The sequence below is a fragment of the Phascolarctos cinereus genome, unplaced genomic scaffold (assembly GCF_003287225.1).
Source record: "Phascolarctos cinereus isolate Bilbo 61053 unplaced genomic scaffold, phaCin_HiC Scaffold_3;HRSCAF=262, whole genome shotgun sequence".
Lineage (NCBI taxonomy): Eukaryota > Metazoa > Chordata > Mammalia > Diprotodontia > Phascolarctidae > Phascolarctos > Phascolarctos cinereus.
This window is the reverse complement of record NW_027555736.1, coordinates 228921500-228949230: the sequence shown is the minus strand read 5'-3', so window position 1 is coordinate 228949230 and position 27731 is coordinate 228921500. Positions and strand designations below refer to the sequence as shown.

The 27731-nt window shown below is 39.9% G+C and overlaps 1 protein-coding gene across 5 annotated transcripts in view; it reads left to right on the top strand.

Annotated features, from left to right (window-relative positions):
* Positions 1-27731, top strand: part of LOC110208345 (prostaglandin reductase 2-like) — a 544334-nt gene that overhangs the window by 486949 nt on the left and 29654 nt on the right. Inside the window, exon 1 of one of the 5 annotated variants that reach the window (XM_020986317.2) lies at positions 24096-24193. The exons of 3 other annotated variants lie outside the window; for them this stretch is intronic. The gene's annotated coding sequence lies outside the window, so the exon portion shown is untranslated. Of the gene's footprint in view, positions 1-24095; positions 24194-24562; positions 24631-27731 lie in introns of those variants that run through there. One more of the 5 variants, XM_020986318.2, reaches the window with a different exon arrangement.

The window sequence follows — 27731 nt, the reverse complement described above, 5'->3', positions numbered from 1 at the left end:
ATCATGCACACCCCTTTGCCAGGGCCCACTTGATTTATAGAGAAGCAGACAGAAGGCAGTTTGCCAGCAGGAGGCTCACAAGTTTGCATTAACTTTAGCAATATCATGGTGACTTAGCATAGAGAGGCCATCATGCACACCCCTTTGCCAAGGCCCAGTTGATTATTAGAGAAGCAGACAAAGAAGGCAGTTTGCCAGCAGGAGGCTCACAAGTTTGCATTAACTTTAGCAATATCATGGTGACTTAGCATAGAGAGGCCATCATGCACACCCCTTTGCCAAGGCCCAGTTGATTATTAGAGAAGCAGACAAAGAAGGCAGTTTGCCAGCAGGAGGCTCACAAGTTTGCATTAACTTTAGCAATATCATGGTGACTTAGCATAGAGAGGCAATCATCCACACCCCTTTGCCAAGGCCCAATTGATTTTATTAGAGAAGCAGACAGAAGGCAGTTTGCCAGCAGGAGGCTCACAAGTTTGCATTAACTTTAGCAATATCATGGGACTTAGCATAGAGATGCACAGTAGACTGTTTGCAAGTAAAGCTCAATTGTTTATATTATTTATGGTTATATAGTGATGTGCAAGCACAGTGAAATTGTTTACATACCATGATCCTGGGAAATAGCATCTACAAAAGAAAACAAATCCATGTCACCTTACATACAAATATAAGTTAGCAAGGCATAGCAGAGATAGCTAAGTAGCAGTGGATAGAATACTGGGTCTGGAGTCAGCATTCACTAGCTGCAAGAACCTAGGCAAGTCACTTAACCTTGTTTACCTCAGTTTCCTTAACTGTAAAGTGAAATTAATAATAGCATATACTTCCCAGGGTTGTTAAAAGGATCATATGAGATAATATTCTAAAGCTTTATATAAATACTAGTTATTATTATTAGGATGACAGCACTTAGACCTGAAGGACTATTAAAATGTCTTTAGGTTTAAAGCCAGCCAGTTATTCTAACCAAGTATTATTTTTGCTGTGGATAGAGCATTTGGGTATGGAATTAGGAAGACTCCTCTTCATGAGTTCAAATCCAGCCTCAAAACACTTAGTAGTTGTGTGACCCTGGGCAAGTCACTTAATCGGATTCGCCTCAGTTTCCTCATCTGTAAAATGAGCTGGAGAAGGAAATGGCAAACCACTTCAGTATCTTTGCCAAGGAAACCCCCAAAACGGGCTCACGAAGAGTCGGACGCGACTGAACAACAACATGTGCATCCTTCTCCCTCACCTGTGAGCCATACTTATAATAAAAAAAATCAGTGAGGACAAAAGCAAATGACTTGAGCAGAAGTGTGACAGAGTCTGAATTAGCATAATAGATTTTTTAAAAATAAATTTTATTTTTTTAATAGAAGTATTTATTTTTTCTCCCTCTCACTCTTATCCTCTTCCCCATTAGAAAAAGAAAAACAGTATTCTTGTCACAAATAAGTCTGGTCAAGCAAAACACATTTTTGTATTGGCCGTGTCTCATTCTGAACATTAGTCATCCCCTTCCCCGCCCCTCCCCTTCTGTCAGGAGGTAGGTAGCGTTCATGGGCTCAGTCAAAGTGAGCCCCATTAGAGACCTTAGCTTAAAAGGCCAAAGTCCCACACTGCACCCAGGGCCATTTCCAGGTGTTCTGATCTATATCTTGCCACTGGACCCAGATAGCTCCCGAGGAGAAAGTGAAGCTGGTGACTTTGCACAGCCCTCCCTCACTTAAATGCAATTCACTTGCAGGTCATGGCATCACCTCCCAGATATCATAGTCCTCTTTGCGAATGAAGGACAAACAAACAACAGATGAGGAAACTGAGACAAACAAGGTTAAATGATTTGCCTAGGGTCACACAGGTAGCATCTGAGGCCACATTTGACCTCAGGAAGATGAGTCTTCCTGACGCCAGGCCCAGTGCTCTTATCTGCCGCGCCCCTTAGCTGCCCAGAGTCTATTTACATAACCCTGTAATTCTTTTTATTTGACCTCTGAAGACATCTTATTCTAGGGAGAAAATGTTTTCTGCAAACTTACAGCACACCGATTTTATTCATTTCTTCTATAAGAATGTGGAGTTGAGCTGAACTTGGAAGGAAGCTAGAGATTGTAGAAGACAAATGTGAGTAGGGAGTGCATTCCGGGAATAGTGGGGTCAACAGTGATCACTCAGGTATAAGGTTGAGACCTTTATAAAACTATGGAGGAGGTCAAGAGTGAGGGTGAGATTTTGTGTACAGCTGTGCATCTCAGCCTTACCCCTTTGTTCTGGGCTTATGTGTTCCCCTGAGAGGAAGGATACAAGTCATAATAGGAAATTTCGTTAGAAAGTAACAGTAAATCCCCCTTTTTTAAATCTTTTGCCTTCATTGTATAAATCAACATTTTAAGTTAAAAACATCTTTTCTAAAACCAAAGTATCCCAGTAGCTGACACCTTTTTCTACCTTGATTTCTCTGTTATGTGCTTCTTTAGGCTCCTGACAGAGATTAGACCAGTCCACATTTCTACCCAGTGCTGTTTTAAGAGATGTTATGTCTTCACTCATCCTCTCCAGGCTTACCTTACCTCCTTCTATTTCCTCTGGGACTTTGCTCCGTCAATCATTCCTATCTCTGTCTTGTCTTCAGTTTCCCTTCCATTACCTTCTTCCTTCCCCTATATCAACAATCATGCTTCCAGGTTTCTCTTAATCTAAAAAAAATAAATAAATAAAACCTATCCTTAGTTCCGTTGTCCCCTCAGATTATTGCCTTTATTCTGTCTTCCCTGGCTCAATATGTAAACATCTAAGAGGAGTAGTTTTTTTTAAAAATCTTTTTATTAATTTATTTTGATTTATCAACAATTACTTCCATATGCTTTGGAGTTTAAAATTTTTCTCCCACTCCCTCCCCACCTCCCTCCCCAAGATGGCACACAATCTGATATAGGCTATACATATACATTCCTATTAAACATATTTTCACATTAGTGATGTTGTAATTAAGAATTAGAACCAATAGGAGGAACCACCAGAAAAAGGAAACAAAACTCAATAGAAGAGAAAAAAAATAGCAAATAGTATGCTTCAATCTGCATTCAGATTCCATAGTTCTTTCTTTGGATGTGGATAGCATTTTCCATCATAAGGTCTTTGGAGATGTCTTAGATCCTTGTATTGCTGGGAAGGGTTAAGTTTATCAATATTAGTCATCACACAATATGGCTGTTATTGTGTACAAAGTTCTCCTGGTTTTGCTCACTTCACTCAGCATCAGACCACATAAGTCTTTCCAGGTTTTTCTGAAGTCAGCCTGTTCATCATTTCTTATAGCACAATAGTATTCCATTACATTCATATACCACAACTTGCTCAGCCATTCCTCAATTGATGGGCATCCTCTCAATTTCCAATTCTTTGCCACCACAAAAAGAGCTGCTATGAATATTTTTGTACATGTGGGTCCTTTTCCCACATGTATTATCTCTTTGGGATATAGCCCTAGAAGTACTATTACTGGGTCAAAGGGTATACACATTTTTATAGCCCTTTGGGTATAGTTCCAAATTGCTCTCCAAAATGGTTGGATCATTTCACAACTCCACCAACAATGCATTAGTGTTCCAATTTTCCCACATCTTCTCCAACATTTATCATTTTCTTGTTTTGTCATCTTGGCCAATCTGATAGGTGTGATGCGGTCTCTCAGAGTTGTTTTGATTTGCATTTCTCTAATCAATAGTGATTTAGAGCATTTTTTCATATGACTATAGATGGCTTTAATTTCTTCGCTGCATGTTCATTTTTGATCATTTTTCAGTTGGGGAATGATTTGTATTCTTATAAATTCGTCCAAATTCTCTCTATATTTTAGAAATGAGGCCCTTATCAGAGAGACTGGTTATAAAAATTCTTTCCCAATTTTCTCCCTTCCTTCTAATCTTAGTTGCATTGGTTTTGTTTGTGCAAATACTTTTCATTTTAATGCAATCAAAGTTATCCATTTTGCTTTTTGTAATGTTCTCTATCTCCTGCTTCTGTTCTCCATAGATCTAATAGGTAAACTATTCCTTGCTCTCCCGGTTTGCTTATAGTGTTAGCCTTTGTATCTAAATCATGAACCCATTTTGACTTTATTTTGGTATATGGTGTGAGATTTTGATCAATGCCTAGTTTCTGCCATACTCTTTTCCAGTTTTTCCAGCAGTTTTTATCAAAGAGTGGGGTTCTTATCCCAGAAGCTGGGGTCTTTGGGTTTATCAAATAATAGATTACTATAGTCATTGACTACTGTGTCTTTTGTACTTAACCTATTCCACTGATCCACTACTCTATTTCTTAGCCAGTACTAAGCAGTTTTGATGATTGCTGCTTCATAATACAATTTAAGATCTGAAATGCTAGGCCACTTTCCCCTGCATTTAAGAGGAGTAGTTTTAATTGACTGCTTCTGTTACCACCTACTTACTTTATCATCCCTTGGCAATCCTGCTTTTTGTCTTCGCTATTGTCCTGCCTTTGCTTTCTCCAAGGTAACTAGTGACCAAGACCTTATCACCAAATCCATTGATCATTTTTTGGGGGGGGTGGGCATTAACCTTCTTCATGCATTTGATACTGTGGAATACTCCCTTCTTCATGATACTCTCTCCTCTCTTGGTTTCTGTCATACTGCATTTTTATGGTTTTTCAGCCTTATGGTCCCATACCTTAAATGGTGGTTCCCTCCAAGATTCTGTTCATAGACCTAATCTCTTTCTACACCCTGTGGCTTGGTGGTCTCCCATGGCTTTACTTATCGCCACTATACCAATGACCTCCAAGTCTGTATCTCTCTATTCCTAACTATATTTCCAATTCCCGGTTAAGTATTTCCAATTGGATATCTCATTTGAACTTCATTTGTGTGATCTCTTTGGGATATCGCCCTAGAAGTGCTATTGCTGGGTCAAAGGGTATACACATATGTCCAAAAGTGAACTAAATCACTCTATTCCTAAAACTTGCTTTTCCTAGGGATCAGGACAACAGTAGAAATTGGACCTGTGATTTCATTAATATAGAGAACTCCCACATGAGGAAAATCCTTCTACCAATATAGGTGGGCACTTTATCTACAATATATAGTTCTCCCCCTAACATCCTTATATTTGTTGATGGTACCACTGTTTATCCAGTTCTTCAGGCTGGTAAAATTGACGTTAACTTGGACTCTTTCCTTTTATTTACCACATATATCTATATGATCAGTCACCAGATATTAACATTTCTGCTTCTGTAGTATCTCTTACATCTATCTGTTCCCTTCTTTTCACATTGACTGAAACCACCAATTATGTCTGTCGTCTTGTATTAGCAGCATAAAGGTGAGGTTTCCACTCCCCTAATTAATGGCCCCCAGACCTCAATTGAATCAGTTAATCAGTGGAGTACTAGTGGTTAGTAAATTTGCCTATTAATATGTGAACAAGTCCTTCAGTGTTTTGAAACAGGTTATATAATTTTAACCTTTGGATGAAGACAGATGATGCCACAGAAGAAACATTTATTTGGGGAAGTTGGGGATAAAGTATCTGGGTTGTATTCAGGAAGTTTGAAAGAACTATAACAATTTTTAAACCACAAAATTAGGGAGACAAATTGACTAAATGTATAGGAAAATTAAGAAAAGCAAAAGTAAAAGCCTTGTGGGGAATAGGGAGAGACAAAGAAAACTTAAGTTTAGATATTCCAAATACCTAAAGATGTAACTGTGACAATAAAGGTTATTATATGTTGGGAGTAAGTTAGGATTTTTCCCCAGAGGGTGATAAAGGTAGAAGATGCAAAACCACCCTACTTTATGTGTGTGTGTGTGTGTTTATTTTTTAAATAGACAAGAAAAATTAAGTTTTATTTGGGTATTTTGTGTCCTTAAATTTCACAAATTTAGTTTTTCCAGTTTATCACTTAAATCTTATGATTCTGAGGCTTAAAAATCCAACTATTTCTTCAGTTCTTCAATGGATCCATGTCCTTATTTATGAAGAGGTAACCCTACCAATGTGATTTACAAGCCATACCTATCTTCTTATCCTATGTAATGCTTGCCACTGTCTTCTCGTAAATCTCCTAGAGAGAAACTATACAAACTGCTGAGGACTGTCCCCTCAGGTATTTAACAATTCAGTGGTACCAAAGCAGCAGTGGGGCTGTCCATTTCTTGTCATTCGTTAGTCTGGAATCTGACTGTAAGGCTACCTCATTTTCCAGTCATTCTTGATGATGTCTTTTAGACCCAAGCCAGAATAAAATGTGGTTGAGAAATGTTTAACCAAATAAATAAAAATGCAATACGTATAGATAATGTTGATTTGTGGTTTTCTAAGTCAATATGAGACTTGGACCATTTCCATTTGAGTTTGATACCACTGTTTTAGACCACTTCTTAGGTGCAAATTGTTATTAATCATATGCTGCAGCCAGAATGACTAGTATGGAAATGGTTTACATGATTGCACATGTGTAACCTGTATCTGATTAGTTACTGTCTCAGCGATGGGGAGTGAGAAGGAGGGAGGGATAAAATTTGGAACTCAAAACTTAAAAAATAATGAATGTTAAGTGTTATTTTTATATGTAATTGGGGGGAAAATAAAATATTTTTTAAAAACCTATACTAGTCAACTACAGAAACACAGTTCTAAAATATTCATGGCAGCACTCAGTAGTGGCAAAGAACTGGAAAGAAAAGCGTGTGCTCATCAAGTGATGAATGGTACAGCACAACTGATACATGGATGTAATGGAATATTACTGTGCAGCAAGAACTGACAAGTGCAAGGAACTCAGTAACGTCAGAGGAAAATAAAAAGAAGCAAAATAGCCATACATGTAATAACTACAATGATGTTAATACACAGGTCGCTAAGTGGAAGCATAAAGAAGTAACTGAAAAGCATAAATGTTCCCAGAGAATAGATAATGAAATACAAGCCTCTCTTTCAGGGAGAGGCAGGAGATGATGAGCAGAGAATGTTGTACACGCTGTCAGAATGGCCATTTTAGTTTCTGTTATTAAGAGGGAAGGTTCAATTTGGAAGGGGGAAGATAAATAATTTCCAGAATTGACTCTGACGAAAGGCATCAATAAAACTTATTTTAAAAAATAAAGCAATAATAGACAGAAGAATATATGCGGCAGCCTACTTAAAAATCCACTCTTTACTTCCCCATTGCCCTTTGAGTCATCCATAATTTTGATTCATCTGAAATCATGGTGTTTCATCACTGGGGATGAGTATTAAAGAGATGTTTTTAATTGTTAGAGGAGTGCTTAGGATCATTGATAGTACTTAATTGTTTCCCAAATACTATCCAATCTACTCTGTTCCTACTCAACTCGTTGCTCATCTGCATATGCATACAGTGCCTGTCCAAGTACTGGACTAACTTGGTGGATGGCCCATCTGTAATTGTGTGTTTATAGGCAACATGTATTCTTCATCCACTTACTTGGCTTTTCACGTGTGAATTGTCAATCCATTCTTTTGTGTGGCTGTTGTTATCATTGGGGCTGATAGGAAGATGGAACTTTATGAAATCGATACAATGTCATTTTCAAACAGAATCATCTGGAAGACCTCACACTTCAGGATTTACTTTACCTTTACCTAATAATAACAACAGTAATAGCAAGCATTTTTATATAGCACCTACTATGTGCCAAGGTGCTGTGCTAAGCTTACCAATATTATCTCTTTTGATCCTCACAGCAACCCTGGGAGGTAGGTGTTACAGCTGAGGAAATGGAGGCAAACCCAGGTTAAGTGGCTTGTCCAGGGTCACATAGGTAGTGAGTGAGTGTCTGAAGCCAGGTTTGAACTCAGGTCTTCCTGACAACCAGGCCCAGCGCTCTGTCCACTGAGTCATCTAACTGCCTCAGTACTTTGTCTAACAACCTCTACTGTTTCGTTCTTAAATTGAAACACAAAACTGAACATGATATTTTTACTCTAGAAGAGCTCTGAAGTAGGCTAAGTAGAGTGGGATTTGAATGATTTCCCATTTCTGGAAGCCTTCCCCTCTTAATGCAACCCAACTTACATTCTACTTGGGGGATGCAACCTGTACCCTTCTAATAGTTGAGTAGGCAGGTACTTTGCTGGTGAGTAGGGAACTATTTACTCCCTCTTGGCTGCCTCTTCCCCACTCTCGATCCCCCCAGTCCCCCACTGCCCATATGTGGGTGCCACTTCTCCTTTCCAGCCTCCTTTCCTGTGAGTTTTAACTTAGTGCTCTTTTGGGCTCTGATCCCTGAGGAAATGGTTTTCCTTTCAAACTTATGGAAAAAAAACAACAACATGTAAAAAGGAAATGCTTGAGGCCAGTGCTAAAGATAACTCCAGCTTGCTTACAAACCTCTCACCAATGGGTCTTCCCAACTCACTTCGTGTCTGGGATGGACCAGAATTACTTGATCTTTTTCTGTTTTGGGGAAGCTATAAACATATGAATCAAATCTCTTTTGTTTAGCCTGAGCCCCTCAGCTAGGAAGGTGAATATACACAGATACACCCATACACATGTATGTGTATACGTATGTGTGTGCATGTGTATATATACATATATACATATATAATACACACACACATCTCAGTTTAAAACCTCCTTCTCTTTTCTGTATGTGTTTACCACTTTTCACCTCTTCTTCACTTGCATTTAGTAATTAAACACATAGATCCGTAATGTAATGGTTGACCATAATTTTTTTTTCTTAGATAACTGTTTTGGGAGAAACAAAACAAAACAAAAACAAGTGAAACAAAAAGCAGAACAAACTCTTAAGAAACAAGGATTGGGAAAAACTCGTTTCTCTCTTTAGAAAGTGAGCGTGGGAAAGTAGCAAAGGATGGGAAAGCGTGTTTGCAGGGCTCCTGTCAGCGGCTTGAATGGCTGCAGTTGTTCTGTGTGTGTTTGGTGTGGCTTCCGCATCGTTTGCCTCTTGTCTTTGTCTCAGCTCTCAGCATTTGCTCCAGTGTGTACATTGTGGTGTTGCCAGCTTGCCCTCCTATCTCTGCCACTTCTGCTGTAGTTCTTGAGCCCTGATGTAAACCCTGCTTTCCCAGGGGGTGCCCAGCATGCTCATAACCACCTCCCATGCTTAATCCAAAGCCTGATCCCATGCTTCAGACTTCTTTCATGTTAGTTCCCCTCATACCCTCCTTGTTTTAGCCAAACTGATCTATTAGCTATTTTTTGAACTTAGTATTCTGTTTCCTATCTCTGTTCCTTGTGTGGAATCATCCTAAATGGATTTTTTTTTTGTCCTCACATTGATTTCTAGTCCATCCTTTCCTCTTATTTCCCAGGCTCTGGTTTCATTTTTCCTCCCTTCCCAAGTTCAATTTTATGATTAACCAGTTCAACGACTACACTTGAATTCCTTGCTCCTTTTCCTAACACGGCTTATTCTTTTTTTAATATATTAATTAATTAATTTTTAGTTTTCAACATTCACTTCCATAAGATTTTGAGTTCTAAATTTTCTCTCCCTCTTTCCCCTGTTCCCTCCCCGAGACAGTGTGCAATCTGATATAGGCTATACATGTACATTCATATGAAATATATTTTCAATGGTTTATTCTTGATAAACTCCAACCATGGATTATTCCTACCATCTACCTACAGTCCTACTTTTGCCAAACAGTGTTGGAAGAAATCACAGAACCTCTCTCTAACCTTTAGTTTCTCCCAATCTACAGCCTCCTCTTTTGCCTAAAAATCCATCTGTATCTACCCTATCCTTATAAAAAGAAAAACCCCATACCTCAGTAGCTTCTTCCATATTTTCAAGCTCTTATCCTCTAAGATCTTCTCTCCTCCTATTCCCAGGCAATCTCTCAGAAAAAGTTATCTGCTCTTGTTGCTGCTTCAACTTGTTGTCTTCTAAATCACTTCTCAACACGGGGTAGTCTGGCTCAGGCTTACCATTCTTTATTTCAGGGATGATTGCAATGTCCAGGATCAGACCTTCATCACCCAGCAAGTTCCACTCACAGAATCTAGTGGCCTTGTCCTTCCTGATATTCAAAGAGGACCAGATCATAGTGTATCATAGTAAAGTGTCTGTAATCTGATCAATTTCATATCCTTTTAAACCTTTCTGGGTAGAGATACACACATTTCTCCTTTTTCTGGACAGGGAACTCTTATGGATCTGTGCTGAGAAATAACAGCATAATTATGGGAGCAAGGAAATTGTTTTTAAGTATGGCCATACTAAGAAAGGAGCACTGTAATTAACATAAGATGAATTATGCCTCCCTTACTGTGACATGTAGTTTTCTTTTGGCTGTTTATTTTAAAAGACACAAATACATACATCTGGGCCCCTTTCTGGAATATATTCTGTCCAACTTCCTTCTGAAGTGAGAAGCAGCATGGTATAGAGTGCTGGACCTGGAACGCTGTAAGAACTGGCTTCAATCCTGCCTTAAATTCTTAGATATTAAAAAGGAATTGTTACTTTGATAAATCCCCTTCTAATATTATTTGGTAAAACCTGACCCATTAATCTAAGAAAAGTTAAATTTGATCCAATTAAACATTCTATATAAGCTATAAAACTATACTTTTTGAAACTATAGAAATAAGATACATTCACCTGTAGTTTCCATACAACATAAGAGTAACAATTTCCTTAGGATAATAACCGATGTAATTTTAAAAACTTAATGTGTCTTTCTAGCCTCATTTTTCTATGTTATTAATAAGGGAAGTAGTATAGGTATAGAAGCATGCAATTAGATCTGTATAATATATTCAATCAATAAAATCTACCTCTAGTTTTAGAGTATAGCTATATCCCATCTAACCTCATGCAGTATTCCACAGTTTCTAGTCCCCTTACCATCCTGATTACCCTACTGTCTAGAAAGATTTCAGCTTCTCAAAGTCATTTATAAAATATAATAGATAGAATTACACATCTTACTCTGGTTGTGGCTTACCCAGGGCAAAGTACTGTACAATGGAAACATCACCCTCGTGTACTTCTTTTAATGAGCCATCAGATCAAATTAGTTTTGGGGGAATTGTCAAGACATTGTTGACCTATGTTTTCTTTGAAGAATACCAGAATACTTAGTTATTGTTCAGTTTGTTTTTCACACAAACTCTCAAGCCTTGCCTATTCCGTTGGCTATTTATTTTTCAAATTCATTTGTCTGGGTAGCACTTGAAACATCTCTTCACAAGGAGTCCCTGAATGCTACCTCAGGCTTGAGGCATTGCTGTGGGTATGTTCAACATTCATTCATGAGCCTCCATCAATGTATTTGTCAACCGGAGGATATATTAGTGCAAAGTAGAAGATGTTGATTAAGCAGCATAGTAATATATGTGATAACCAAGATTTCTACAGACCCACAAAGATGCAGTCTCCCACAGGGCAACATACCATCAGTAGTGGAGGGAACTCACATAGAAAACAGATCTGACCAAGAACACAGATAGTGGGGTGCCGTCCACATGTAACCAGGACAAATCCATACTTCCAGTGCTCTCTGGTTATGTCATTAGGTAAGCTGCTTTTTACATTGTACATGGGACATTTGCTTCTCTGTTATCTCTGCTGTAAGTCTCTGTTCTGGCCATGTCCACCGCAGAATGGTTTTGTTATTGGACTCCTCCCCTACTGGATGCATCATCTGCTGGTGCTGGGCGTCTCTAGTAAGATTCTGCTGGTCTTCAGCTTTGCAGCCTCACTGGATTTCCTGCTGTTCTTTGCTACCTTCTGCTGGAGTGTGACTAATAAGTAGTCTTTCCTTAAAGCAAAGGGCTAAATTCCTTCAGTCATAAGACAGGTCTATGTGCCCCAGCCAACTGGCAAGGAAAAGTCAGCAGATGCTGTAAAGCTAAAATTAAGGCTTTGCTTTTAATTGCTTTTCCTCTTGCTAGGCTCAGGTTCCCTGATCCTAGTGTCCCATCTGCCTTGGAGTTAGAAAATACCTTCCAACTCTTGTTATGCCCCTACTTGTTAGTCTGGCTGTGTCCCTTAAAATCATCCCAGGGATTCTGTTTTGTGAGACTCCAAAGGAATATGAGGAGCTGGGAGGAAGAGACTGCTTCAAACTCAGCATCCACTCAAAACATAGTTCATGAGCCTCCATCAAGGTGTTTCTTTTGTCAGTCAATCAGAGGACATACCAGTGCAAAGAAAAAGTCATTAATTAAACAGCTTAGCAATATAATGTGATAACAAAAGTTTTCCCATACACACAAGGATACAATCTCCCATGGGTTAACATAACACCAGTGGTAGAAGGGACCACACAAGGAACAACTATGGCAAGGAACAGATATGATTAGGGATTCCCGAGTTGCCATGAAAATCAACTTGTGGCAAAGCACAAAGGTCCACATTCAGTCCAGGGAGCTGGTGACCACCCTCATTATTTGGTTATAAATTCTGCCTTTGTTATGTATTCCTGCAAGAAAATCATTGGTTTTTTTATGTTCCTGTTACTCAAATGCTCGAAGACAGTGGAACCACCATACTTGAACTCTGATATCAGAGTCCCAGATGTGCAAAGAAGGGAGGGAGAAATGTCACTGAAAAGAGCAAAGACAAGAAAAGCAGGATTAGATCAAGTATATGCACCGGAGGTGTGTGCTGGAGACAACTCAATTGTGAGGACATTGAAGCATTAACAATCGAGGTATGTGAGGGAGGGAAAAATACCAAAAGCATGGAAAAAAACCCTGGACATTATTTAATTCCCCCCACACCAAAAAAGGAAAAATAGAGAAATAATAACAGCTACTAACTTAAATGTCCACTTTCCCATCTATGAGAGTGATCTATATACAGGTCAAGAGTAGTCTCAATCGCTGTGTGACCCTGGGCAAGTCACCTAACCCCAACTGCCTTTAAAAAAAATAGTGGTCTCAATGGAGATATTAAAATGGGACATTCCTATTACATTTCACCTTATTAGTTTCAGCCTGTTTTTCTTGCACCTTGAGATCCTTTTTTTTTTTGGTCTAGGCAATGGGGTTAAGTGACTTGCCCAGGGTCACACAGCTGGTAAGTGTTATGTGTCAGAGGCCAGGTTTGAACTCAAGTCTTCCTGACTCCAGGGCCAGTGACCTATTCACTGTGCCACCTAGCTGCCCCCTGAGATCTTTTTGAATACCAATTCTGTCACTCAACATGTTACCCATTGTATTGTTATTCAGTCATGGCTGATTCTTTGTAACCCCATTTGGGGTTTTCTTGGCAAAGATACTGGAGTGCTTTGCCATTTCCTTGTCTGACTCATTTTACAGATGAGGAAACTGAAGTAAAAAGGGTCGAGTGATTTGCCCAGGATCACACAGTTTCTGAGGCTGAATTTGAACTCATGAAGATGAGTCTTCCTCACTCCAGGCATGACACTTTATTCACTGCACCACCTGGCTGCCCAGATGTTACCCACACCTTCAACCTTTATTTCATTAGAAGATTTGGTAAAAATGTCCTCTGTGCCATCATCCAAGTAAATCATTGATTAAAAAAAATTGAAATAAATAGGACAGAGGTCAGCTCTCTAGGGCACTATAATAGAGATTCCCTTCAAGGATGACATTAGTCCATTAATCATGACTCTTCGGGCCTGGTAATTTAGCCAATTTCAAATGTACTGAACTGTAATAAATCATTCAGCCCTCATCTTACCGTCTTGTCCATAATAATATACCAAGAGACTGCGTCAAATATATTGTTGAAATACTCTGATCCAACAGTCTAGAAATCCCATCACAAAAGACAATGGGGTTGGGTCCCATGACCTTTCTTGATGAATCCATGCTAGCTTTTAGTCACTGAATAATATAGTAATTCAGCTTTCACATCTTTGTTTCAGCGATCATAAGCTGCTCCCTTACATGAATGGAAGCTATATAAATATGAATCATAGAACTGTGAAGAAACAAAATTGCGGGTGACCTAAAAGGCATAGCAAGTATGAGCAGGCTGCAGTGTATTGCCAGCAACGGCTTGGGTGCAAGAAGTGGCATAAAAGCTATTTCCATGGAAATATATTATCAGAAAAGGAAATGGGTCAGTCACATAGAGAGGGATAGAACACCTGAGTGCTGCACTAGTATTTGTGAAATATTGAAGGGCATAGAGGAAAGCCGTTGATATGTCAGGGGGATTTTTGGAAAAACATCAGGAAGAATTATAGAAGAGGAAAAGGCATGGATGGGTTGCAAACCCATGCTCTCTCATGGAGAGAGCACCTGTGTAGGTGAGGTTACTGATCTATCTAAGAATCAAAATCTAGTTAAGTTTCTGTTTCAAAAGAGAGCCTCCTCTTCAGAATGATCAGGTTATATCATGGACATATAATTCATCATCAGGATGAAGGTTTCCCTTTCATAACAGAACATGTTATTCTGTGATATGTTGCTCTGTGGTGATTAATACCACTGTATGGGATCATGACCAGAAAAGCATCAGGCTAGGCAATGCCATATTAGAGTTCACAGAATCCTATGCTAAAAGGTATCTGAGCTCCTGACCTTATTGGTGTAAGAGCCCAGTGCAACATTTATATTCTCACAACTTGTTTCAGGTTCATATTTGCCCATCTTGTTGTTCTGAATCCTAATCCCTTTGAATTTATTTCCCATGACCAGGGAGTAATCAACCACCCACAACATTGTAGTGATGAGAAAAAAGACAATTTAATTCAAGGAGATAAAATTAGGAAAATATATTGAAGAATGAAAAAGCCTATATTAATTGCTTGCCATATGCCCAGCTCTGTAGACACAATTACAAAAGTGAGACATTTCCTGATCTCACGGACCTTACATTGAATAGAGGGAGACAATACATACAGGGGAGTAATGGGATGGAAATCACATGGACAGTGTAAGCAGCCAGAGATGAAGCTGATTGACACATCCTTTCAGTAGCAATGGAAATATTAATTTGATTTTTGTTCTTATTAGGAAGAAACGCTTTAAATTCCCATTCCCCAAAACAATCCAACTTCCACACTTGTGAGGTCTGAATTCCTCACAGTTCCGTGAGCTAGAGAGGAAGCCTGGCTGTAATGGGTTAGCCATCAGATGAATACAGGAATGGTCTCATATTTTGTTGTTTAAGTTGCTGTCACATTTCCCCACAAGGCTCTAGAGATGCTGCTCCTCCTTGGGAAGACAGGGTGAGGTCTGTCTGTCCAGAGCAAGCAGGACACTTCTGCCTAGTGTTCAAAGTCTTGACTTTTGTGGCTTGGGGAAACTCCATGTCTGCCACAGGATTGCCACAGCTCTAAATTCTGTTGTGATGGGAGGAGAAGGGAAAAACTCCAATTTCTCAAAGCCAGTGAGGTAGTATACCAAAAATTCCAAATAGGATACTGCTGATCTCCAATAGAGACAGCTTGCTTTTCTTTTTAAATAGATAATTAATTCAACCTGTAGCTTTCAAAGCTATTCTGAGTTTTTGTGTATGTGTGTTTCTTTCTGCTGTTCCTAATATTCTCTTCTCTTCCTTTGTAAAATGCCTCAGTGACCTCTATATATACACCTGAGTAGTACATCTAGAGTGGTATATAAAAATCTCAAGTAAATTAGGCATTTTCTTTTTTTAAAAATTCTCAATATACTTTTTTGCTATGAAGATTTTAAAAACAATTTAATAAACATGCTTTCTAAAATTATTCAAAAAAGCAAGAATATTATAGGGGTTGCTCATCTTAAGTAAACTTGATATTTGGGATTTTGCAGGAACTTAAGTAATTAACCAGGAAACTAGAGCTATTATAGGAAATTATACTTAACCAAAAGTCTTAGATAAAGGAAACTTCGATATTCATAAGAAACTAGTACCAGTTGATAAAGTATGCAACAGGCTCTAGAAATGGCCCTTAGAGCCCAAGACTGTTAGAGGTAGAACAACCTCAAAACAGCACTGAAAGGACCCAGTGCTTAGCACAGAACGCATTTCTTTCAATGCAGTTGGTGTTAAGTGACTTGCCCAGGGTCACACAGCTAGTAAGTGTCAAGTGTTTGGTCTGAAGCAGGATTTGAACTCAGGTCCTCCTGACTTCAGGGCCAGTGCTGTATCCACTGCGCCAGCTAGCTTCCCCTGGCATTTTCTTAGAAGCTTATAAGACTACAGTTTTAGAGTTAGAAGAGACTTCAAAGGTCCTCTAGTTCCTCATTTTACATATGAGCAAACTGCAAGTCAGAAAGCTTAGCTAGGTCACATAGGTAGCAAGTGATAAAGGCAGTATTTATTTATTTGTTTGTTTTCTTTTTGGAGTTTTTTTTTTAAGTTTTAGGCAATTGGGGTTAAGTGACTTGCCCAGTGTCAAGTGTTTGGTCTCAGGCTGGATTTTGAACTCAGGTCCTTCTGACTTCAGGGCCAGTGCTCTATCCAATGCGCCACCTAGCTGCCCCCCCCTTTTTAAATTTTTAGGCATAGAGGCAGGATTTATGAATAAAGTTCCCACTACTAAACTTCCCTGGCATTGTCAAATGGTTTAACATAGAAACAGATATGGTTTTATCAATATAAATGATATTAAGAAAGATATATTACTATCTACTTTGCCACTGCACCCTAAAAATCAGTGGGCCTTTCCATTTCACTTGTAGCTGAAACCCCTCATATATGTGGGAGGTGTGAGAGCTTGTCTAGCACTTTTCAGGGCTGCCTGTCCAAGTTGGTGTGCACCTTCACCCAATTTTCACTTGTGATTCCAAGAAGCTGTAGCATACCCAGCAGCAGCAGCCACACTCCACTAAAACCATCTCACAGACAGGCTAAAAGAGGTGTAGGGTAACTGACAGGTCTCTAACCCACTGGTAAGTTAGGGGGATGTCTACCCCAAGCATGTGAAGGCTTCCCCTGGTAAAATGGGCAGATGAGGACAGTTTGTTCCAATGCCCATGAAAGTGGCTAAAGCAGACACTATGGAGCACTTAGAGCTTGGTCAGACATTGCAGAAGCCAATGTCGTTCACTATTTCCTGGGCCATTGCCATCCGTCCTGACTTTTGTCAAGGCACTGGACTTCATTGACTCAGGAAGAAAGAGTGAGGCTGACAACTTTGTGTAGTTCTGCCTCCCTTAAATCTGATTGACACAGAGGGCATGCCATCACCTGTGAAGTCATTGGTACTCTTTGAAAATGAAAGACAAGGGGGCAGCTAGGTGGCACAGTGGATAGGGCTCCAGCCTTAGAGTCAGGAGGACCTGAGTTCAAATTCAACCTCAGACACTTGACACTTACTCTCTGTGTGACCTTAGGCAAGTCACTGATCTCCAATTGCCTCACTAAAAAACATGCAAAAAACCCAAACAACCAAAAATTATTGACACTTATTAGCTGTGTGACCTTGGGCAAGTCACTTAACCCCAACTGCCTTAAAAAACAAAAATGAAAGGCAAGCAACATGTCTCGTATCGGAATAAGAGCAAGGGGGTTGTATTGTTTTCCTATGTGTATGTCCAGCATTAATACAGCACTTAGTTCAAAAAATGCCTAATATTCATTCATTCACTCTTTTAAACTTGGGTCCTCTGCATCTGAATCCAGTGTGCTTTTCCATGTTCCTTCCCCATATTTCCTCTTTCCCCTTATTCTCAGAGCTGTTTTTTGAAATTCACATTTTGATGGACTTAAGAGGCAGAAGTAGCTGAATGTTTTTAGAAATAGCTAATGTGGAAATTTGTTTTGTTTGACTCTGCATATTTGATATAAGGGCTTTATTTTTCTTTTTTATTTGGGGGAGTGAGAATAAGGGAGGATAGCCAAAAAAATAAAAAGAAAAAAAGAAAGGAAAAGAGAAATTGCGGAGTCATCTTTTACAAATGGAGAGAAAATAACAGAAGGAAGGCCAGAAAGAAAAGAAAAGAAAAGGATAGCTTTTGAAAGCTACAGGTTGAGTTGATTATATATTTAAAAAGAAAAGCAACATGTACATAATAGAGACCTGCAGTTCCAGTTTCATATACAATCATCTTCTTATGTTCTCTTCCATATATGGAAATGTGTTTTATTTGATGTTTAAGTTCGTAATTTTTTAAAAGCTCTTTTTGAACAATTGGTCCTGCTTGTCCATTTGAAAAAAACCAAACACTTCACACCTCAGTGATATTCCTACATAGCATGCTCACATATGGTCTGCTGGTACAAGATGTTCAAAGCCCTCTTCCCAGCACAGAGATCAATTGTTCCCAAAGCATTGTGGGAACACAGTGGTCCTATGGTAAGAAACTTTAAACCATTTGATATCATCATGTCTGAGTTAGGAGGAAATAAAATTGATCTAGTTTGTCTCTATACCAAATACAGTAAAAGGCAGCAGTAGGAAACATATGTATGTTTGACCACAAAAGGTCAAAGCTTTAAGGTGACAGAGTGATTTATATGTTTAGTTCAGTTACTGGATACTTCCTATCTGCTCATTACTGATTTGGTACTAACCTCAGTCAGCCACCACACCTGTGACCTCTTGCCTGTACTTCTATGATTGCCTCCTGACTTATCTTTTTGTTTTCAAATCCATACCATCTCCGTACTATACTCCACACATTCCTAGATAGCATTGAATGTACCCCAGACCCTTTTGCTGCCAGACAGAACTTCCAGGACTCCTGGATCAGTACAGAGTGTTTTTCCATGCTAGATGCCATGAGTTATAATAACAATAACAACTAATATTTATATAGTATTTAAATTTGCAAAATGCTTTAAATACAAGGTAGTGACCCCCTCTAGAGTAAACCTCCTTCCCCAACTCACACTCATAGGTTAGATCACCAGGAGGTCAACAAGCTGGTATTCAAATACTTTGTGGGTCCACGGTCCTTGAACTATCGTTCACAAGCCCCTACTGGTATACTTGGCTTTAATAGTCAGCCTGTAGCTGCAATTACCTCAAAGCAAAGGCATTCATTGAGATGGCATTATATGAACAATAGTAGCAAGGCATTTCTCCCCACAGTCCTGTGCTGTACTCTCCTATAAGTATCCATTGTATTTTTTGGAAAAGTGAGCTTATATATAGAATATGCCACTAGAGAGGCACACACTTAGCAAATACATGTGGCTATGGCAACTAACACAAAACTACAGGGCCCCCATGTCCTTTCCCTTCTGATACTACTCCTCTTGTGCTCCGTGTCTGTGCTGATCAGGTCACTCAGTCAGACTCTCTGAAGTTCAACTCCCAAAGTTCACACTCATCAGAGCTCTCTTCTGCCTCTACTACCTGGGCTCATTCCCTGCAACATGTGGTGTTAACTGTTAGAATAGCTCTGCTGTAAGATATCATGTCTCAAGGGACATTATATTACCCGCAGAGAAATCTGCTTCCTCTCCTTCCAGAGCAGAAATGATTTCCTCTCAAGGGCTCACATTCCTCAGAGCTTTTTCTTGTCCTGACTGCTTAGAATGTATTACAATTAGAATGTATCTTGATTTTTTTAAATGGTCCTGAGAAAACAGCCATGTTATATGATGACTAACTTTGATAGACTTAGATCTTCTCAGTAATGCAAGGATCTAAGACATCTCCAAAAGTCTCATGAGGGAAAATGCTATCCACATCCAAAGAAAGAACTATGGAGTTTGAATGAAGATCGAAGCATACTATTCGCTCTTTTTTTCCCTTCTGTTTTGTTTTGTTTCCTCTTTCTTGTGGATCTATGTATTGGTTCTAATTCTTACTCACAACATGACCAATGTGAAAATATGTTTAATTAGAATGTATATGTATTGCCTATATCAGATTGCAAGCTGTCTTGGGGGGGAGGGGGGAGAAAAATGTAAAACTCAAAAGCTTATGGAAGTGATTGTAGATAAATCAAAATAAATTAATTTTTTAAAAAAGAGAAAAAATGGTCCTGAGAGTATGGCTGATTATTGGCTAGCCCAATGGCTTAGCTTCCCTCTAATTCCATCAGCAATAATCAGAAAACTTCTTCAAACCTCCTAAAAGGGTAAGAATCTTAAGTCCTGCTTTACATTTCATTTAAGATCTTAACACCTTCTGTCTGTTCCTTTCCCTGTGTCATCTGTGATTTCATCACCTGGGCTTGGGGGAAATCAGGGTGTCCTCATCAACTCTCCTCTCTCTAAGCATATATTATCTCATTTAATCACCACGACAGCCTTGTGTTGTAGATGTGTAAGTAAGGTGAAGTTTAGTGTGTGTAAAGAGGATTTTTTGTTATTCTTTCTTAGAGTTTTCTTCCCAGGATCCATAGCCATAACAATCTCTACTTTCCAGGTGTTAGATATGAGTTCTCATGGTCATGGTTGAAAACAGTTTCTACTGGGCAGTCATAGTACATATAAGGGTGAAGTAATGTATAATTGTGAGGCTTTTGCTGGCAATATGCCTTCTTTGTCTGTGGCCCTATAAAGCACGTGGGCACTGGTCAGTGACTGGGGAACCCCATCGAGCTGAATGTGGAGGCTGAAGGCTATGCGTGCCTTGATCAGCCTTGTCATTCCATCTAACTTCTCAGAAGCCTGGTTTTCTCATCTACAAAATAGGGTCAATAAGAGTGCTTGTACTCCCTAGATAATACCTGTAATCTAAGCAAAGCACTTCAAAAATATTAAAGTATTCAATAAATGTGAATTATTATTGTAAAAAGAAAAAGAAATAGATTCAACTCAACAGGAATACAGATAGGAAGGCGAAAAAGGGAAAAGTAGATTGGGGGAAGGTTAGAAAAAAATTTTTTTCTCCAGTGAGTGGTAGATAGCAGGGGGAGAAAATAGATTTCTATAAATTTTTTTTAAAAACAGAGATGCTGTTTCACAGATGTAAAATGTTGCATGCACTTCTAGATGAAATCATTAACTTTTATAATAAGTAGCATTTATCTAGTGCTTTTATAGCTTGCAAAATGATTTACAAATATCTCATTTTATCTTCACAACAACCCTGTAAGGTAGGTGCTACTCTCATTCCCATTTTACAGATGAGGAAGGTGAGGCAGACAGAAATTAAGTAACTTGCCCAGAGTCACAGGGCTAGTGTCTGAGGCTGAATTTGAACTTGAGGCTTCTTGCCTTCAGGTCCAGCACTCTGTCCACTGTATTAAGTAGTTGCCCTTTAAGTCAATTAAGTAAAACTACTGTTATTTTTACTTAATTTACTGGTTTTACTTTGTCTCTTGAAGGGGGAGTAAGCTGTAAGTGTAATGTAAAAACCAAACACATCAGTAAAATTTTTAAAAAAATCTTCAGTGGCTCCCTATTGCTTCCAGGATAATATACAAACTTCTCAGCTTGATATTTAGTTTGGGTGTCTCAACCTCAGTGATACCTTCACTGTTCTTAGCCAATTCTTTGTCCTCAATTTACGTCATGTTGTACTTTGTATATTTGCTGCATCCCCTTAGTAGAATATAAGCTTCTTGAGGGCAGTTATTATTTTGTTTTTGTCTTTCTATTGGCAGAACTAGTGCAGTGTTTTGGATTTAGTAGGTGCTTAACAAATGTTCCTTGAATGAAATCATCAGTCTGAGAATTAAATGTTTAACTAAATTTATTGGTTAAGGTAACCCTATGGAGAATATATTTGTTCTAAGTGTAAAGAGAATTTGTCGGTTGGAACTGTTTATTGGATGTCTTCAACAGACTTGTATGAAATGATGCAGATCAAATTGATAAATAGGAGAATAATATATATTACATATATATATATACATATATATATATATAATTACTATAATGATGTATAGCAACTTCTTGTGCCACTCCATCCTCCCCCCAAGTGGGAGGGGCAGAAAATAGATTTCTGTTACTTTAAAAAAAAATAGAGATACCGTTTCATCTATGTGAAATGTTCCATGCATTTTCAGAAGAAATCACTGTATTATTAATTTATAAAAATAGCCAGCATTTATATAGCACTTTATAGTTTACAAAATGATTTACAAATATCTCATTTAATCTTCACAATGATCCTGGGAGGTAAGTGCTACTCTCATTTCCATTTTACAGATGAGGAAAGTGAGGCAGTAAGTTGCCCAGAGTCACAGAGCTAGTGTCTGAGGTTAAATTTGAAGGCTGGGTCCTGTGGGGGAATACCCAAGGTATTCTGTGTATCCACATACCTAAAGCAGTCAGACAACAAGCAGATATTAAGTGGCAGACTCTGTGCTATGTCTGAGGATGCAAAGAAAGAAAGGCAAAAAAACAAAAAACAAAAAACAAAAAGCAATGCTTGCCTTCAAGGAGCTTGTAATCTAATGAGAGAGAACAAAAACATAAACAAATAACATACATGCAGGATAAACTGGAGATAATCACTGAGGGAAAACACTAGTATTAAGGGGATTCAGGGAAGACTCCTTGTAGATATTGGGATTTTAGCTGAGACAGGAGGAAAGCTGTGCAAACCAGGAGGGAGAGGTGAGGAGGAACAGAATTCCAGGCTTGGGGGACAACTAGAGAACATGCCCAGAATCTCCTGGTGGGATGTGTGATTCCAGGAACAGCAGAAAGGCCAGTGTCACTGGATCTTAGAGTATGTGGGAGTAAGGTACAAGAAGGCTAGAAAAGTAGGAAAGGGATAAATTATATGAAAGATTTTAAAAGTCAAACAGAGGATTTTATAGTTGATCCTGGAGGTCCCAGGGAGCCACTGGAGTTCACCGAGTGGTTGGAGTGAAGGTGACATGATGAGAACAGCACTGTAGAAAGATCAACTTAAGAGCTGAGTGGAGGATGGATGGGCTGGAGTGGAGAGAGGCAAAGAGATCAGCTAAAAACCTATTACAACAGTCCAGGCACGAGGTTGTGAGGGCTTGCACCACGGCTGTGGTTGTTGTGGTTTGTCCTTCATTCTAGAAGAGGACCATGACATCAGGAAGGTGATGCCCTGACTTGCAAGTGAATTGGATTTAAGTGAGGGAGGGCTGTGCAAAGTCACCAGCCAGTGGCCAGATATAGATCAGCATGACTGGAGATGGTCCCCAGGGTTGTGGTAGTGTCAGAGGGGCACAATGAATGGAGAGAGCACGAAGTATTTGCTGAAAAGCATAGTAGGAACAGTGACAACAAAATATTTCCACAAACCTCGGGCATCCTGTCCCCTGAATACACTTGGCGTCAGAGGAAGAGAGGATACAATAGGGAACTCATGTGGCTAAGGCGTATGGCAGCCACTCATGCCTCCAATGCTTTAGGGCTACTGGAGGACTGATGTCCGCCAATCTCAGTCATAGTCTCTGCCAGTCTCCACTGGACTCTGCTAGATGTTGCGTGGCTGTAGTCACCCCTGCCCTTGGTTTGGGGCTCAGCTGACATCTCAGCCTAGTATATTGCTATGCACTTTTGCAAAGAACTGGAACCCAAGGGGAGTCTTGGGGATTGCCATCTCCTGACCAGGATGTCTAGAGGCCAAACTCTACTCCTCACACTAGCATGACTTGATTTTGCAACTGGTCTCTTCTCACAGGCTATATACCTATATACCCCATCCTGTACTCCTGTCTTTGAGGGGTCTCAACCTCTCAGACCCAACACCACCACCCCAAAACTATTATCCTGGCCACCCAATGATTAATACCTTGCAAAGACTTGGGGTATGTGCCCTCGGATTTTTAGTGACCGCCTTCTCCATTTTCAATGCCACACATCCTAGGGTCTCTAACCTGAAAAGGGCAAAACGTGGATTATGGCAAAATGTCCCTTGGTTCCTCAAAAAGGGAGCAGAGTATCTCATGCCCTGGTATGGTCACCTGCAACATGAACTCATTCTCTCTAACCTTACAGAGACAAAAAACTTGGCACAAAAGATAGTTTATAGTAATGAGGATACAAAGGTGCCCTAAGGATTAAAAAGAATATTAAGTGTTTCTTCTCCATTACTTTGTGAGGCACCTCCTGAGTGACTTGGGTTCCTGTCCTAAACTCCTTTCCCCCTTATCTTAAAATACCATAAAAGTCCTCCTTATCTTGTAAGCAACAAGCTCCCTCATCCTATGTCAAAGTTGTTTTGGTTTTACAAGACCTTATAAGGCCTGCGATATCCCCTTCCTGGTCCTTGTCTGTTATCTCCCAGTCAGTTCCTCCAGCCTACTGGCACTTCCATCCCCATTATAAAAAGGATTAGTCCAGTCCACTAAAGGGTGGATTCTTAAAATCTCCCGCACCTAGTCGGTTCTAATAAACCTTGCTTTTGGCTGAAAGAAGGCTTGGATCAAATTCGAGGTAGGACCAGCATTGCTTTCCCTTCAATTTTGGGTTCCAGCACCCCTAGACCTCAATACTATTACTCTCCTATTTCACAGGTAAGACAATCAGGGTACAGAGAGATGGAGACGCGATCTGAGTCACTCAGTTAATAATAAGCGCTAAATGTCATATTTCAATTCCGATCTTCCTGACTCCAGGTCCAGGGCTCTTTTGCAGGTGCCCTTGAAAGATTAAGAATTTAAAGTTGGGCTACTAGGACGGCTTCCTGTAGGATAGGACTGGCCCCCTTCCCACTAGGAAAACTATACTCCCCTACTCTGGACTGGATCTGGAAAGGGGAGGAAGGAGCCATGCGCATGCTCAGGGCAAGCGGTTTTAGTATCTGCTGAAGACCTCCGAGGTTCCTGCCTCTAAAGCATCTCTGTCTTCCCAGAAAGACCTTCCTCCTAAAGGTAACCCAGGCCCTGGCGGCAAATTGGGGGAGTGCGAGAGAACTGAATAACTGTATTGGAGGACTTACACACCCGGAAAATGACGTGGGGAGGCGGTGGGGCGACTTGCACCTCTGCCTCCCCGTCCTCTGCCACCTAAGGTCTGCCCCAGCTCCCTGATCCGCTGTGTTCCCAGGGCACTTGTTTGCCTTCAGGGGTCTGTATGTGGTGGAATACTTCTAGGAACTGACTGGAACCAGAGCTAGAAGCGACCTTTTAGAGATGGCTGTGGAATCTAACCCTTGCCCTCATTTTACCAAGAAGGAAACTGGGGCTCAGAGGTTACATAACTTGCCTGCGTCAGAGAGGTGAAATGATTTGCCCAAGACCCCACTGAGATTTGAATTCGGGCCCTAGGAATCCCAAATTCTTCTTTTGCCCTGCACCAGATCGAGTCAACAAACATTTATTAAGCGCTTACGTGTGCCAGTAACTGTGTTAAGTGCTGGGGATGTGTCCTTGCATTTAATTAGCTCCCAGAAAAGACTGGGAGTAAGAGACAGCATGCAGAACAAGTAACAGGTTACATACAGGATAATTTGGGGGTAGTTGCAGAGGCAAGGCCATAGTATTTAGGAGGGCTTGTGGAAGGTGACCTTTTAGCTGAGACTCGAAGGAAGCCAGGGAAACCAGGAGGCAGAGATGAAGTCCGAGACGTGCCAGGCTTGGGGTAACAGCCCCAGAAATGCGGTGGGGGGATCGGAGCATCCTATCAGAGGAACTGCTAGCAGGCTCCCGTCACTGGAGCAGGAAAGGGAGTAGAGTGCAAGAATACTGGAAAGACAGTGATGGGGAATTCCTCAATCCAGAGCTCCTGAAATCCTCCCAGGGTGTAATTCTGCCTACCTTGAGGCCTTTGATTGGTGGTCCAAACAGGAGGCCAGGCTAGAAGATAAAGTTTAATTAGCATCAGCTGACCATTGGCCAGAAGCCCAACAAAGAGATATACATGTAGGGTTTTATACAGCTTTTTTGTGTTTCAGTCGTGTCTGACAATCTGTGACCCCATTTGAATAAAATCACACACTGGCAGAGGAATAAAATAATGTGTATATAACACAGTTGTCAAGATATTAGGAGACACCTTGTTTTCCAGAGCTAAGGTCCAGCAAGCAAGCTATGTGCTGAGCTTGGCATAACAACAATCCTTTACGCTCACCCTCTGGATGATCTCAGAATTGTTTCTGGTCATGAATGAAGCCCTGCTATGAATCAAACTTGTCCGTTGTTGCTGTTATCCTCACTGTCAGGGCTACAGCTCACTGAGTAGCCACAGGTAAAAGTAAAAGATCTCTTCACACTGCCTCAGGTCCATTCCACTAGGGCCGGCCTCTGCCAATGTGTCCTTGTTTGGAAGCCCTTTTCTTCACTTTCAAATCAGACTTCTGTTTGATTCCTGACTCTCTTGTCTCTAGCCTGCTTTCACTTCCAGTCCACTTGACACAGGAGATAACAGTTTTAAAGGAAAAGTAAAAAATCAGTCACTTTTTGTTGCTTCATAAACAACTAGATTCTGATCCACCCATTAACAGCATGCCCAGTCTTGTGGGGAGAGGACACAGAGAGTAAAGATGGCAATCATATGTGCTTGAAAGAGAAAGCCTGTTTCTTGGCTGGAATGAAGTAATCTCCCGCTTGACAATGAAATATCCTGACATTATGAAGTTCCATAACTGTTGACTCCTAAATAATGATATTGTTTTCCTCCAAGCTCTGTGACCCGAGGAATGTCACTTCACACTGTTTGCCTTAATTTCCTCACCTGTCAAATGAGCTGGAGACACAAATGGCAAACCACTCCAGTATCTCTGTCAAGAAAACCCCCAATGGAGTCTCCACTGAAAGGACTGAATAACAATGAGCCCTGTTGGGTAGGTGCTGTAGCTCATTTACCACTGTTAAAAATTAACCAATAAGTCACTCAGAAAAATACATAATTTCACTCAGGATTAAAGAGATGCCAATCAAATCCACCTTAAGGTATTATTATCTACCTATTAAATCATCAAAAGCAATTTTAAAAGCCTGTCAATGTTAGTGAGAATATGGTTGAGTTAAGAATGCAATCTGGCAGTATGTAACAAAAGCTGTAAAACTTTTTCCTAGAGTTTGACCCAATAATTTTACTTTAGGAACACATCTCAAGAAAATAACCAGAAAGAAAAAAGAAGTAATTAGTACAAAAATGTTCAGAATAGTGCTATTTGTAATAATAGTAGTTGATGTCATAGAGGACATAGAGGACTCCTTAGTAGATAAAAGAGGTACTGAAATATCTTGCTAACAGCACTCAGTATTCCCTTTACAAAATGTGAACACCTTTCTCTGAGTGAATCTGAAAGGGAATGTGATTGGCTGGGCTGAAAATGGGTCATGTCTCTGGGGGGCTTTAAATAGAGTTTGCCATTTCTAGAGTTCTAGTCTAAAACTGCCTCTGGAGAAAACATTAAGGGAGTTGGGGGATGGGCATGATCACTGTCTACGTATCCATTATATAGCTTTGTGGGAAGTCTACAAAGACAGAGGGTCTCAGGGACCTGTAATAGTCCTGCAGTTGTGAGTTAGTTGACTTAACCACATGTATTTCCTACATGTGTGCCTCATTACATTGTACTCAGAATTTTGTGCCCACCCTTTCTATTGACAATATACATATTACAAGGAGAGTTTTAATTTCCCTATTTAGTAAATGCCTTTGCTAAGAGCTAATTGTGCGAATTGGCTCACTGCTGGGAACATTAGTTGGGGGTTCATGAACTATAGTGTCTAGGTACCCTAGAACCTATGGGGATAACAGCTGTCTTCTGGGGGCTCCAACCCACAAGTAACATGTTTGGGAAGTAGCCCAGACAGGATGCAGCAGTAAAAGATTGGAAACAATCCAGATGTCCACAATTATGGTTTACTAGGTTATATTTTCTATCAACATTTTACATACATTCTCTCACTTAATCTTTAAAATAGCCCCATGTAGTAAATAGTATTAAGTCCATTTTATAATTTAGAAAAGAGGCCCCCAGGGATTGAATAACTTGTTCAGAATGAAGAAATCCTGATTTTCT